The sequence below is a fragment of the Thamnophis elegans genome, chromosome Z, assembly GCF_009769535.1.
Source record: "Thamnophis elegans isolate rThaEle1 chromosome Z, rThaEle1.pri, whole genome shotgun sequence".
NCBI classification, from domain to species: domain Eukaryota; kingdom Metazoa; phylum Chordata; class Lepidosauria; order Squamata; family Colubridae; genus Thamnophis; species Thamnophis elegans.
This window is the reverse complement of record NC_045558.1, coordinates 103,714,950-103,728,709: the sequence shown is the minus strand read 5'-3', so window position 1 is coordinate 103,728,709 and position 13,760 is coordinate 103,714,950. Positions and strand designations below refer to the sequence as shown.

At 37.2% G+C, this 13,760-nt stretch overlaps 1 protein-coding gene across 11 annotated transcripts in view; it reads left to right on the top strand.

The window, feature by feature from the left end:
* The first annotated feature begins 1,680 nt into the window (after positions 1 to 1,680).
* The window catches only part of SPOP (speckle type BTB/POZ protein), an 88,597-nt gene continuing 76,517 nt past the window's right edge, over positions 1,681 to 13,760 (top strand). For 6 of the 11 annotated variants that reach the window (XM_032235201.1, XM_032235194.1, XM_032235190.1 and 3 more), the window contains exons 1-3: positions 1,681 to 5,421; positions 8,328 to 9,810; positions 10,223 to 10,327. The gene's annotated coding sequence lies outside the window, so the exon portion shown is untranslated. Of the gene's footprint in view, positions 5,422 to 8,327; positions 9,811 to 10,222; positions 10,328 to 12,189; positions 13,181 to 13,760 lie in introns of those variants that run through there. The other 5 variants (XM_032235188.1, XM_032235193.1, XM_032235191.1 and 2 more) reach the window with 5 other exon arrangements.

The following is a 13,760-nucleotide window of genomic DNA, read 5'->3' as shown; positions in this document are numbered from 1 at the left end:
AACCTAACAGTATCTTGACAGATACTTGCATGAATAACTGAACTGCATAGAATAGCTCAAAATCAGTCCAAAGTTCCAAGATCAGGTTAGGCTTGTCAGCCATTCCAAACAGAATTTCACAGGCGGAACCCATACACATATGCAAGAGCTGAAGATCAACAATTGTTTCCATCATCAAAGGAATGTAGATCAGGGCTATCTCTTAAATCAGACTTCAATCAGTTGTTGCTAATCAAGAAATGCACTGCCTTGTTTGACAAGAAACAAATATTCGTAAAACATCATAGAATATTCATAATATAATTCGTAGGATAGCTCTGCTCTCCTCTACTCAATGGGTTGTGGGAGCTGGTAGGCTTTATATCACCCAGATCTGACTGCTCCAACTGCCAGGTATTGTCTGTTTTGGGGCAACTTCCTGTGATTCTTGGTTTGGTAATTTTCTATAGCTCTCATTCCGGCAGCTTCTTCAGGTTCAGAGTCTGAAGACTGGCACTGGTTATGACCAAAAGAGGCCTTTTTCTTTTTTACCTGTAGAGTTAGGGAGATAACAGCCTATAAGGATAGAGTTTTGTAGAGGATCCTCAATGATGTCATCCAGCCTCTGATAGTATGGTGATACTAATGGTAAACTTCACCAGTTCCAATCTAGAAAAACACTTTCTGCCATAATACTATTAAATTCATTGCACCACTGAGTGGCTTCTGGCCAAAAACTGGAGTGCCATAAACTTGGCTCCATTTCCAGAATTGACATATCCACATTACTTGCATCTATTGAATAGAGCTATACTACTATACTACTAGTTGCTGCAATGTGTCTGGATCAATATACCATTTTAGCTTCTGGTTACAAATGGTAGTCTTCAAAGTTCCCTCTTTCTTCAACTGCAGAAAATTGGCATCAATTTGCCTTCCTTAATAGACATAACTTAAGAAACACAAATAATCAACAATTCTACCTCTATTCACTTGTGTACCATTTTCATCAGCTTCTGGTATCATCTCCCATTTGGTCCTCTAATCCACAATTGTTACATTGTGCCCTGGTCTCCAAAAGGTCTCTCCAATCAGAAGATCTGTCTAGTGCAGTCACAATTGGGTATGACAGTGTTGAATAGCATAAAAAGAAATGTGAGGAATTACTTAGTGGGTTGTGCCCAAGTCTGTCCTGTAAGTGACTTGCATTTTTCAATTAACACCTGGAAGAGAGGCTGCTTAGACAAGCTAGTTCCTCCTATTTACTCCTGCAAGCTTGTGATAGCAAAACTTCCAGCTTTAGCCACAATCTGATAAGTACTTCCCTCTTTTATCATAACAAGTGTCCAATGCCTGGTAGGCACTTAATACTCATTAATATCTATCCTTCCCTTTCTGATACCCAAACTGAGGAACTGGGTGGCAGGAGGAGGAGAATTTGCAAGCTGCAGGGACCTAGAACTTGCTCGATCAAAGCAAATCCCCTTTGTGAATCAAATTCTGAGACCATCCTCACCATTTGGGCCCACATAGCACATTGAGGAAGCGTTCCTGGGTGCTGTAAGTAATTAATGGAAACAATATAAATAATTGTGCTGTTTGTTTCACTCCTGGCACTTTTTTGTTTCCTTTTAGTAATTTTATTAAAGAGTATACAAACAAAAACAAATACCATCAATATAGTATATAAATATTAAAAAGAAAAAATATAAAAAGTGCAAAGGAAAAAAAAACATCCCCCTTCTTTCCCATCTAATGTAAATAACATGAACAATTAATCACTATCTTTAAAATACAACTAACCATTTCTTCATCTCATATCTCAATTTTCGGTAAGTCAATTTTTAAAATTTCACCTCTCCCCCCTCTTAATAAGCAAATGTCCATTGATGGTTATCTGAAATAACAAACAGTTGTAAACAATGTCTGATATAGGCAGCTTGAATCCTTCCTTTTACATTTATATCTTCTTTTCTGTTAAAGAAACTGCCCCATCTCCTCTCTTCAAAGAAACAAAACTTTGAAACATTATCTGTTCCCGATCAATAAAAATTCATTAAACATTACCAAAATAGCAAACTGGTTATTTTAGCCTTAGTCAAATAAACAGATTTTATATTCTTTTCTCTTGTCTCCCAGCAATCTTTGGTTCCCTCAAAACATCCTAACATTTGCTTTCTTTCATGCTTTATCTCTTCTCCCAGAATTGTTTGCATTTTTAATAATCCCTTTTTTGTAATTCCAGTATAAAAAGCTTATCCAATCACTTTTCACATTCTCACTGTCTTTTCTTGTGAAATCACGGACAACTTCAACAGTCCTTTTTGTAAATTCAATGCAGAGATGTTATCCACATCACTCTTCAAGTTTACTATTTGCGTATCATTTTAATTGTGAAATCCATTGGTTTCATTTGTAAACGTAATAATTCATCTTCTCCCATCACCTTCTTATAGGGTGTAATTTTAAAATCCACATTCAATCAATTTCAGGTTTATTCAATGGAACTTGTTCTTCTTGGATGACATCATCTAATTTTTCTATAAGAGCAGATAACTTTAAAAGAATTCCAATCCTAAATCACAAACCTCAATTATGAGGTCTACTGATTTATTTATTTCCTTCTGGACCCTTAGTGACCAACTTTCAAAGTCATCAGTTCCAGGTGTAAACATAACAAGTTTCTCATGAGGATACTTCTAATTCAAGTCCATCTGACCCCAATCTATTTAAACTTTTTAAAATCAGCACGGTAAACACCCTTTTGTAAGTATCATATTTACACAATTAGAAGTGTAAAGTTTTGCATACACACAAACAACACATAAATACATACATATTTGCAAAATTTTAAACTTCTAATTAAAACTCCTTTCTTAAAGGATTGAAAAAAAACTCACACAGTAAATATGTTTAACTTGAAGGTCCTCTATCTTTAAAAAGGGGTAGAACAAAAAGTAAAATCCAAGTGATTCAGAAGAGATTGAAACCTGAGTCTATGAAGGCTTCATTGATGGCTTTGAGTTTCATGGAATCCCACAACTCCCAACTGTTTGCAAGCAACTGTAAAAAAAAATATTCTGCTCTCTATTTATACACACCCCAGCTGCCCAGAATACATAGGGCTGATCACAAGATCTCTCCTTTCTTCTAACAGATTTTGGTGGTCCAAATCCATGATTCAGTTGCCATTTCCAGTTGTCTCTTACTGATCATAGGATGTCAATTTGCCATTTCTTCATTGGAAGTCTCCCCAGGCCTGGAACCTCTTTAGTATCCATGGTACAAATTCTAAAGATAATTCAAGAATTGCAGGAAGCTGATTAAGCCAGTTTTTGAATATCCTAAGATAGCTTTTCATTGATGAATATTTCATTCAGGTAGATAAATGCTTATTTTGTCTATATTCGGTTCTCTATGCCACCCAAGGTTCTCTCTAGAAATTTTGGAATGACACTTCCCAGAATTCACAGCCAAGATAAGTCAATAGAAATTTGGCAGTTGTAGTTTTTGGAGTACTTGAAGAAGACTAGTCAATTGTATTACACCAGCCTGTTCTGTTGTATAAAATGAGTTACTTTGAGGTGCTGTTCATGCTTACTGTGTTCAGTACTTTATTATTGAAAAGGCACTCCTGTTGAAATCTATTTGAAGCAACTTCTCAGCTCTCAGAAATAAGAGTGGGTCATTCACACAACTACCAAACCGATCTGCAGATAATGGTATTATTGACCGTTAGAAAAAGGCCATTTGATAAATTGGCTTTAAAAAGCTGAATTTTTTCTTCCACTTGATGCATATTTGTGGGGGGAAAGAATTGCAGTGTATTTCATCCCTTTTTCATTTTTTCCCCTGTCTCAACTAGTTCTCAATGCAGATACATTTTATTAATAAATAAAATTGGTCAGAATTTTTTAAAGGAAGAAAAAAGAAAACACAAAGCAGAGGAGGATTGGCATGAGTTAGAGCAGGCCATGCCTACCCTTGGCTCTACAAAGGCAAAAATGTTGCGCTACATCATGATCTGGCCAGTGACGCGATCAAGTTTGTCACCCGTAACTTAGAGTTAATATTAGGACTGCAACACTCTTGAGATGCTTTTGACAATGGGAAATGGGAAAGATGTTCATGATTAGCATAACTGTAGAGGAAAATAAAGCTGCCTTGTGCTTCATACATTGGCTGGTTCTCAATTGCCATCAAGCTCCTTTGAGATACGCATCATTTCTGGTGATTCTGGTGGACATAACAGCTATAAATATATAAAGGCTATATAAATCAATCATGAAATAATTTGTGACTGCATTCTTCTAGTATGCTTCCTAACTCTGAGATTTCCTAATAGTTTTCCAATACTAACCAGATCAGGTATGGTTTAGCTTTTCAAAATCAGCCAAGATGTCAGCTAATTGGATACAGCTATCCTTTTTTAAAATATTTTTTATCAGCTATGCGATTCATCTTTGTCTTTGATGACTCTGACCTTAAGAAACTTCATGGAATGGTGAACATCAACTGTACTGTAAAAAAAAATCTATACAAAAGGTAAGTTATAGATGCACAAAGCATACAGAACAATTTTACACCACTCTTTAGCTTTCAAATACCAAGTCCTGCTACAACATACAATGACGCCAGGTTCGGCATAGTACTGCTCAAAATATGTCAGTTGATGGTCTGTGCTATAAATTAAATTTAATGAGCAATTAATTAACCACCTTACTGCTTTGTACTGTGATATAGTCTTTCACACACTGTACTAAGCTTTTATGCTCCACAAACCCATTACGGTAAATCCCAACCCTTTCTTTTGTCTTTAATTTATGTATCCTTTATAGCATCTAGTTTTTCATAATATTCTAGATTTTTGTTTTTATTCTTGATGCATCTTTTATGTTTTTAACTACTATATTCCCCCTACCTTATGTTGGTCTAAGACCATATTAAAGAGTTCATTTTATTTGATAAAATCATATAGCAGGAGGACAAGGCTTTTGCTATATAATATACTAGATATATTCAGGCACAGTGAATTTGTTACAGGGGTTCCTCAAGATCCGAGCAGCCATTAACAACTGTTTGAAGTTACAAATGTGTTCCCAAAATGTACTTACAACAAGGGTTCAAAATTGTGACCACAAGAGGCCCCTGCAGTCATGGGACCTGGATTCAGTCACTCCTGAAGCAGTGGCCAGTTTGTTTTCTCGTGACTGTTCTTTGTTGCCCACTGTTCCAACAGGTAATTTCTGAGGTCCATATGGTGCATGTTCCCCTAACCCCACCCCACCCCGGTCATATGACAGTCAAGTTCCAGCAGGCCTCATTTTTTTTCACTCCTCATTACTCCCAGGTGGAGGATTAGAGGACTAAATCTTTCATTTCTGCCTTGTGGCTTGTTTTGTAGTTGTTGCCTTGAGAACTGGAGCACTGCTAGTTGCCTTTGTAAGTACCTTAGATTTTTCTTTTCTTATAGTACTGTTTGTTTGCCAGTTCTTTATAAACTGCTTTGTTTGTTTGTAGTACTTTACTTTTTTCATTACTGTGTTCGTTTGTGTTTGCTTTGGGATTGCTTGCAGCACTACTAGCCAGCATCAACAGAAAGCAGATTTAATACTGTAAAATTACTTTGCATTCTACTGTACCAGAGGTGGGTTCCTACCAGTTCGCCTCAGTTTGGCCGAACTGATAGTGGTATGGCTGCCTGCGTCACTGGAACCGGCAGCTACCCAGACCTACCACACACCCCTGGTTCCCCATCACTGCCATCTTGTTTTTGAGTTCTGTGAATGCACAGAACAAGTTTAATTGAACTGCGCATGCGCATGTACGTGTAACGCATGAACATGAGCGAACCGGCAGAAAGCTGGCCAGAACCCACCCCTGTACTGTACTGTTTATTTGCATAAAAGTCTGTAGAGATTCTCAGTCACCCACGTCATAGTTGTCCCAAAGGTGCCTTTCAGGGGGCAACTGGACTTTCTTGTTTTTTTCTGGAAAAGGCATCCTGAAAAAGCATCTTTGGGACTGTTTGTTTGCATGTAGTTCGAAATTGCTTGCAGAAAGATCCTTGCATTCTACTGTGCTGTGCTTATTTGCTTTTGCTTTGGGAATTAGTGTATTGCTACAGATTGCTTATAGAACAGTTGATGGGCGGATGGCAGTGGTTCCCTCCAGAAGCTCCACCTGGAGATCTGCAAATTCTCACTGACACACTTCGTGTGCACACGCACACACACACACTTATGACTGAGCACTGCTTGGAGGCAGAGAGCTGCCTGGCCTTGCCAGTAGAGCTGATGCGTGGTTGGCAACATTCCCTCCACAGGCTCCAGCTGGAGACCCCTGCAAATTCTCTACTTCTCAGTTCATTTAATGATGGCAGAGGTCATTTAACAAACTGAAGCAAACAGCAAGCCCCATTGATTTGCTTAATGAGCGTGATAAAAAAATGTCATAAAAATTAGTGTAATTCATTTTATAAAGTTTTGACTTGCGACCTTAATGAGCAGACCCCATTAAGGTTGTACCTCAAGGACTACCTGTACACTCAATAGTTTTCCCCTGTTGTTGGACTAAAAACAGCCCTTGTGCTCTTGTATTTTCTCGTTTTGTTTTTAAGATCCGTAGCAAGAAACTGGTTTATATAGGTAGTTCTCAACTTATAGAGCCATTCAATTAGTGACTATTCAATATTATAATGACGGTGAAAAACATGATTTATAACTGGTTCTCATATTTAGGACTGTTGCAGTGTCTCCATGGTAACATGATCAAAATTTGGGCTTTTGGCAACTGGCCTGTACATTTTTGATGGCTACAGTGTCCTTGGGACAAGTAATTGACATTTATGATTTTTCGATCTGACTTCTAACAAGTGAAGTCAATTGGGGAAGCCAAATTTGTTTAACCCCCTTATGATTCTTTTAACAATTCGTTTACCAACAGCAACCAAAAGGAAATAAAATTGGGCATGTCTCATTTAATGTCTGCCTCATTTAGTGATCAAACTGCTTGTAAGTGAAGGCCTGTGCTGTGGGTACTTTATTGCTTAAATTAATTGTTGCATTATCATGGCGCTTAAAGCAATAGTCCAGAGTACCAGAATGGCTGTGTCCTTAAAGTGGAAGGTGGAATCTCAATAGCCCTCTGGAACCTTCCATCTTTCCACTACATCCGGTGTGCATGAGAGAGCACTTTCTTCTGTTTTCTTGGCAATTACAATGTAAGTACACCAGGGGTGGTTTCCAGCTGCTGTTACTGCCAGTTTGCTCAGGGATGCGCTGCCCGCACATGTGCAGTACTAAATAAATGCTTCTGCACAGGCTCAGAAGCAAAAAAACATGATGGTGGCACCTATGGGGAGAACTTGTCCAGGGACGTGGCAGGCTGAGTTACTACCTACTTGGCCAAACCGGTCCAAACTGGTAGGAACCTACCTCTGAAGTACACCCAGTTTGGTGAAGTGGCTAAGGCATGAGGCTAGGAAATAAGAAGCCACAAGTTCTAGTCCAGCTGGGTGATCTTGAGCCAGTCACTTTGTCTGCTGTAGGAAAGAGGCAAAACCACTCCCAAAATTTTATCAAGAGAACTACAAGAACTAGCCCAGGCAGTCACTAGGAGTCAATACTTAAAGGCACATGTACACGCCCACACATGCACGCGCGCACGCGCATACACACACAAATGTAAGAAATGAATCAATTGCAGTATGTCAACTGGCTAGAAGATTCCTCCCTGCTACCCTTGGGAGATAGCCCAATATCACAAGAAACATGCAAAATTTCAAAACTTCAAAAATATCTTCAAAAAGATAAAAGTCCTTTTAAAGTTAAATTTGTTAAAATTTAAATTTAACCAGTGGTGACAACTTCACTGATGAAAGGTAAATAATACAGAATTGCTCAAAAAAAGGGGGCAGTGAGATTAAAGAAGAAGGATAAAAAAAATGCAGAGTTCTCAAATTAGAATATAAGAGTACAGAGAGAGTCTAAGAAAAATATATGATTCCAAGTTTTCTAAAAATAAAATCATGAAAATGAAATATGCAATATTGGTTGAAAGCACATACTATTATTCTCTGCTGCAAAAGGAAATAGAAACCAACACATAGAAAAATGAAAGAAAGAAAATGGAAATATTAGCTAGATTAGTTTTCCAAACAGCAATCTTTTGAAGCAGAATCTTTTATGCTCCATTTATATGGACTTCTTCCAGGTTTTAGAAAAATTCCATTTTAATCAGCTGCTGGGGAGAACAATGAACCAAACCCTTCCATAGACTCAATTCATAGACTTCTGTCCTTTGTTTTTCAAAAGACTAAACTTTTACTTTTCCTATCTCCAACACAGGGAAGAGCTGGGCAATCTGACTTTGCAAATGATCAAGAGTGGACCCCCACTTAAGGACTTGGATTTTCTCTGCAGACAAGTGGATGTTATATTGGGAATGCCTATTGGCGAGGAAATGATATTCACAACATGCTAAGAAGATTCCAGAAAGAATGTTTGTTGACCAAAATGCTGTAGAAACCTTTGGAGAAAAGTTGTAATTATTTTTGTTCATTTAATTTCAGGAAGAAATACATAGTTTCATTAAATCAGGTAAAACCTAGGAAAATACTGCCCACACTGCCCAATGGCATTTTTCTCATAACCCAGTGACAATCAAATAGTCATGTTACAAGTTTAATTATGGGTGCAACTAAAGGTAAAAAAAAAAAAACTGAGAATAAGCAGTATGAGTAGACTTTCTGTAATTTTTTCCCCCTCAGGAAACTTTCCTGTTTTCACTGAGACTTATTGTTAAAAGTATATATTGTAATTTAAGCATGTTCATTATGACGTGTGTTCACAACAGTCAATGAAAAACATATTATACTTAGTAGCAATCTACACATTTATTTTCTGTAATTTTATTTATTAGATTTTTATCCTGCCTCTATTACTTTATAAACACCCTAGGGTGATGAAGATACATAATACTCCTTCCTCGTTCTATTTTCCTCACAATAATAGACTTTGAGGTGTTGTTGGGCTGAGAGAAAATGACTGGCCAAGTCACCCAGCCAACTTTCATGCCTAAGTGGGCAGAACTCACGCTCTCCAAGTTTCTAGATCAGCATTTTTAATCACTACACTAAGCTAATATTTTTAAAGGACACAACAGATGTAATGATAGAAAGCTATCTTGACTGAGTGTAAATTTTTTGAATCCTATTTGTTTGTTTGGCTTGTGATTTTTTCTGCTTATCTGCCCAAACAATTTGGTTACAATTTTCCTACCATATACCTTAACCAGATCCAATTTTCAAGTGTAGCCTCCTCTGCCAGTTGCTATTATTGATTGCTTGTCTCTTCCAGTAGTCTCAAACCATGTTTCCAAACTGAATGGGTAAATCACCAGGCAGTGATACTTTCACTATTATTTACAGATGAGGAGGAAGGAGGCAGTCAAAAACCATATAATCATCATCAAAACATATGGCTTCACCAATTATCAAATTATTTCAATAAATGAAAAGAATAAAGGCTATGGTATCACTTAGTGTGGAAGAAAATAATAATGCTTTGGAATATTTAATCTTAAACATGCTTCACTGAAAATAAAGCTCATAAAACCCAACACATTTCTATGTAAGCAATCCAAGGATTACACTTGACATTTCCCTTGCTGCTAAATAATAACCCTAACTTTTTTCCTTTCCTCTTTTGCACTGAGGGAGCAAAGCATCTTGTAAAACGTTACCATGGAGCAAATTAGAGGCAGAATGAATCAGTACCTCTCCAGATGTTGTCAAACTATAACTCCGAGTATGCAACAAGTTAGTTGAAGGTATGTATAAAAAGAATACAAGGGATCTGTTGGTTTTGGTTTAAGGATATGTTATACCCTGTTGTTTGTAAACACTGTTGACAGCTATGCCATGTAAACTCAGCCAAGCATTGGTGATTCAGTAAACCATGGTTAAGCTGACCATAACATAATATGAAGGTTGAACATATTTCATGTTATTATATGCATCATATATAGTCCTTTTAGAAAGGAATGGAAGCAATGAGATTTAGTTACGCAGCAGATACAGTAGAATATATTCTGGAAGGTATCTAAGGTATCTTTCTTGCAGAGGCATGTGGCTTGCAAATTGCTCTGTAATCCTTAATAATACTCTGGGTACACAGCTTTTAAAATAAATGTTGCTTTTATAAACATGCTTCTCTTTCATTCCCTGGCATCTGCAAAGTAGTAGCTGTCTCCAGCTTGCACCATTCATGTCTTCGTTCATTCATCATCTGTCCTTCCATTATGGCATACTTTTTCCTTGTCTTCATTTGTTGCTGTGGCGGCAGCGGTAAGTGTTGTGCTTTCATTATTTCTTGCCACTTGTCATACTAGATAGATCACCCTTTTCTTCCACTACCATGCTTTTTGGCCAATTATCCTGCTCTGGATGGAAAGAAAACTTCCCAATAAAAGCCTTCAGACTACTTCCAGTCATCTTCTGCTTCTCCTTTGTGGAAAGCAAATTGCCCAGATAAGTCCGAAGATTAATTTCTCTTTCTGTGGTGAAAAGCAGATTTGAATAAATCAGGGAGGCTTTTGACAAGTACAGTACGGTATGCATGAGTGAGCAAGCACATGTTCGTTGTGTTCCTTTGCCCTGTGGACAGTGACCAAGTTAGTGGTATCTTTCAGGGCGGGGGGGGGGGGAGGAAATAATTTCACATACCATTAAGGCTGTTGGGAAGCAGCAGGATCAAATTTTAATGAATGTAGGATCAAACATATCTTCAAGGCAACTAGCCACTGAAAACAAGAGACAGGCTCACCAGGGAACTGAGGATAAAGATGCTTCTAACGAGAAACAAGAAACAGACTCTGAGGCATAAGAATTAATGCCTCAGAATTACACATTTTAAAGTATAATTTTCATTTCTCTCAAAAAATATTCTTCAATGTCTGCAACCCATAGGTGTACCTAAAGGTTTCATCTGAACCACAGCCAATTAAAATCCCCAGATCATATTAAGCATGATAAAAATAAAGAACCCAAATTTCTCACGGGTCAATTTAACAAAGCCAGTTTCATCTCTTGCCATGCCTGCAGGCAATACGTTCTAGACATTTTAATCTTAGCATCTGCAATGCAAAGTTCCACAGTTGGAAATGCTGACCTTGATGGTTTAATAAGATGTTTGCTCACTGTGCTCACCTCCCTTTTCATCAGTGCTTGTGGCTCGGGCTCAGCAGGATTAATTCAAGTGTGTGGTAAAGGAGGGGTTCAAAGCACCCATGCTTTAAATAAACAGTAACTCAATGAATCCTGCCATCCACTCAGCATAGACTAGTTCAACATACAGATTGAAAGAATGGCTATACCTATACTGCATTGTTAATGGGTTTTGTCCATAAACTAAATCTATAGCTTCCTCAAGATTGTGTTAATACAGAATGCCCAGACCCTAATCAGTAGAAATGACATGGCTTAATCAATCAAACATAGGTCTATACCTTGTCTGACCCAGAATGCTAGCTAGTATGGTTAAGCAAATAGCCTGCTAGAAAACAAATATGCTTGTATCCCCACCACACACACACACCTCCCCACTTTTCTCTTTTGAAAAAAAAATCCACAGAAGGTGCCTGGTATATTATTTGGAGAGGATGGAACTAGCAAATCATATCCGCTAAAAATAATGTGTTCCACCAACAGCACTGATATGTTTTTTACTCTTAATACTAAGTTATATTCAGCAAATTTGCAAACATGCCCAACTGAGTTTTGAACCTGGATTCAAGACCAGTGATTCAGTGGTGGGTTTCAAAAATCATTCGAACCTACTCTGTGGGTGTGGCCTCTTTTGTGGGAGTGGCTTGCCACCCATGTGACCGGATGGGAGTGGCTTGCCGCCCATGTGACCAGATATGAAGATGCTGACGACACTTTTATGAACCACCTTAAATTACCTCACACACAGCACTGGCATGCATAAGAATATGATGTAAACTTGTTTTTTAAAAGGCATCTTTGGTTTGCGTTAAAACAACTTCAACACACGCAATGTTCTAATTGCACCACAAACGCAGTAGTCATCCTTACCTTTCACAGAGGCACTGAGTTTTATAAATATGAGCATGATATTGTAGAATAATCATATCCAAGGACCAGTGGTGGGTTTCAAAAAAATTTGGAACCTCTTCTAACCGGTTTGGTAGATTTGACGAACCGGTTCTACCGAATAGGTGCGAACTGGTAGGAACCCACCTCTGCAGTGTTTGGTCCTAGCTTTGTGCAATGTGTAATCCAGTTACCGATTCTTTAATGTGAATTTCTATCTCTCGCATGAAAACAATGGTTTTCTGAATGAATCACAAAAGTTACATTCACAATATACTGACCCAAAGCCAAATAAGCCATATTATAATCTTGCATAATGTGAAAATCTAGTTTGGGGCTCTGTCTTGCAATTTTTTTGCTACTTTCTTGCTTTAATATTGATAGATCCAGTTGTGAAAATGGATTTTATAGTAGATAGGTATTGATTGCCTTCACACATGATAAGTCAAACCATTAATTGATAATATGTTTTGGCCGCATGTTTCTTAAACATTGCTGTAATGGATAAAAAAAGAATGCAATGTTACTATGATATAAAATTAATCTCAGATTGTTATATAATTACATTACTAAAATTAAAAGTTATTTTACTTTACAAAAGAGAAAAAAGGAAAGTTGAGCATGTAGACTATTCCAAATTTCTAATTAGCTTTTTAAATGAAACCCTTACTGCTAAATACTTGTTGAAATACAAAAAGCAACCTCTAGAAAATATTATAATTGATAGAAAATGGGAATCCTTCCAGATTCATATCAATCTATTTTTAATCAAAAAAGTGCACAATTTCCCATATCTTCCTGTTATTTTCGGAGTCATTGCCATAAATTTCAAGTGAACTCTAAAAAAATATTCTTTCAAATCATGCCCAACTACCGGTAATTACAGGGATAAAGCAATAGTCTTCTCGTAAAAGCTATCTTTTAACCTTTTCATTCTATTTTTCTCTAGTAGATTCTCTTTCAAATCCTAACAGATCTGATCCTGCTTAGCCTTTGGGGATCAAAGCCACATTTATGACCGAAGACATCTATAAAAACATTAGTCTGAGTCAACTCAGTCTAATATTCCCTAAATTTAGTTGGCTGGTAGGCACATTTGGAATTTTGAAAATATGTTGTGGGCTGCATTATGCAAAATAATTCCTCCAAGATTTGGAGTTTGTATGTATGTGTATGTGTGTACTTGCACATAAACATATTAAACATATGAATTACAATATTTGTACAGATTGACTAATCAACCTGTAAAATGTCTGGGTTAGTGAAACAAAACTAAAATAGAAAATAACTGCAATATTAAAAATAACTGTATTTGGGCTAAAGGGAATGATAGTTGTTATCAAAGGGCTACTTTTAGCAACAATGAAAATGAAAAAACTTTTTAGATACAGCAGAACTTTTATTCAATTTCTAGCAGATAGGATTGGGAACAATTTCATTCTGAAATCCAGAAGATCTATCATCAGTCAGTGCAGCTACAGCACTGCAAAAGTTGAAGAACTTTGACTCCCAGCAAATCCTCTCATTGTAGTTGACAGTAAAGGATACTGAGAATAACAGTTCAGCAAAATCTGAGAAATCAGAATTTGCCTGAACCATTGCAAATAAGGGTAAACAGAATGCTCTCCAAATGGGTCATTCTGACATTGAACCTTTCCCCGAACAC